We start from the raw sequence: 1,922 nt of genomic DNA, 5'->3' as shown, positions 1-1,922 counted from the left end.
GCATTTGCTCACTTGCTCTGAGCTTCATAAAGCCATAAGTGGCTATACCTTCTTCCTTCACACCTGCCTGTAGCCATGTCACTGTGACTCCACCATGTTCCAGGTAAGCCTGGTCCAAGGCTCCACCCTGAAGAATGTGTTGGAGGCCCTCAAGGACCTCATCAGTGAGGCCTGCCAGGACATTAGCTCAATCAGCTGAATGTGTACAGCATGGACTCATCCTGCCTCTCCTTGGGGCAGCTCACCCAGCACTCAAAGGGCTTCAATATATGCTGCTGCAACTGCAACCTGGCCATAGCCATGAACCTCACCAGTATGTTCAAAATACTACACTGTGCTGGATATAAAGATGTCATGACATTTGGGGCTGAAGATAATGCAGACACCTTAGCACTAGCACTTGAAGCACTAAATCAGGAGAAAGTTTCAGACTATAGAATGAAGCTAATGGATTTGGATGTTGAACAGCTTGGAATTCCAGAACATGAGTACAGCTGCGTAGTAAAGATGGCTGCTGGGGAATCTGCATGCATATGTCAAGATCTCAGTCATACTGGAGATGCTGTTGTAATTTCCTGTGCAAAAGATGGAATGAAATTTTCTGCAACTGTAGGACTTGCAAATGGAAACATTAAATTGTCACAAATAAGTAATGTTGATAAAGAAGAGGAAGCTGTTACCATAGAGATGAATGAATCAGTTCAGCTAACTTTTGCACTGATGTACCTGAACTTCTTCACAAAAGCCACTCCACGCTCTTCTACAGTGACACTTGGTCTGTCTGCAGATGTACTCTGTGTAGAGCATAACACTGCTAATATGAAACATTTAAAGCAAATACTACTTGCCTCCCAATATTGAGGATGAAGAAGGATCTTAGACATTCTTAAAATTCAAGAAAATAAAACTAAGCTCTTTCAGAAATGCTTCTGAGATATCCGTATATACTGAAGTAATTTCTGTCACCAAATTTATGCTTCTGAGTACATAGATAGGTATAATTTTCTGCACATAACCTATTATTCTCTATTCTCTATAATTTTTATTATTATACTGTAAGTTCTGGGATATATGTACAGAACGTGCAGGTTTGTTATATAGGCATACATGTGCCATGGTGGTTTGCTGCACCCATCAATCTGTCATCTAGGTTTTAAGCCCCACATGCATTAGGTATTTGTCCTAATGCTCTCCCTCCCCTTCCTCCCCACCCCGCAACAGGCCCCAGTATGTGATGTTCCCCTCCCTGTGTCCATGTGTTCTCACTGTTCAACTCCCACTTATGAGTAACAACATGTAAGTTGTTGGTGTTCTGTTGCTGTGTTAGTTTGCTGAGGATAATGTGTTCCAGCTTCATCCATGTCCCTGCAAAGGACATTAATTCATCCTTTTTTATGGATGCATAGTATTCCCTAATGTATATGTGCCACATTTTCTTTATCCAGTCTATCACTGATGGGGACTTGGGTTGATTCCAAGTCTTTGCTATTGTGAATATTGCTGCAATAAACATATGCATGCATGTGTCTTTATAGTAGAATGATTCATAATCCTTTGGGTATATACCCAGTAATGGGATTGCTAGGTCAAATGGTATTTCTGGTTCTAGATCCTTGAGGAATCACCACATTGTCTTCCACAATGGTTGAACTAGTTTACACTCCCACCAACAGTATAAAAGCATTCCAATTTTTCCACATCTTCTCCAGCATCTGTTGTTTCCTGACTTGTTAATGATTGCCATTCTAACTGGCGTGAAATGGCATCTCAATGAGGTTTTGATTTGCATTTCTCTAATGACCAGTGATTATAAGCTTTTCTTCATATGTTTGTTGGCCACATAAATGTCTTCTTTTTGAGAAGTGTCTGTTTGTACCCTTCACCCACTTTTTGATGAGGTTGCTTGGTTTTTTTGTAAATTT

The 1,922-nt window shown here is 40.6% G+C and overlaps 1 pseudogene; it reads left to right on the top strand.

Moving 5' to 3' along the window:
• The first annotated feature begins 210 nt into the window (after positions 1–210).
• LOC100408934 (proliferating cell nuclear antigen pseudogene) lies at positions 211–861 on the top strand (annotated as a pseudogene).
• The last annotated feature ends 1,061 nt before the right edge of the window (positions 862–1,922 follow it).

The sequence above is a fragment of the Callithrix jacchus genome, chromosome 10 (assembly GCF_049354715.1).
Source record: "Callithrix jacchus isolate 240 chromosome 10, calJac240_pri, whole genome shotgun sequence".
Lineage (NCBI taxonomy): Eukaryota > Metazoa > Chordata > Mammalia > Primates > Cebidae > Callithrix > Callithrix jacchus.
Note: the sequence above shows the minus strand (reverse complement) of the source record. Positions and strands in the feature narration are given on the sequence as shown.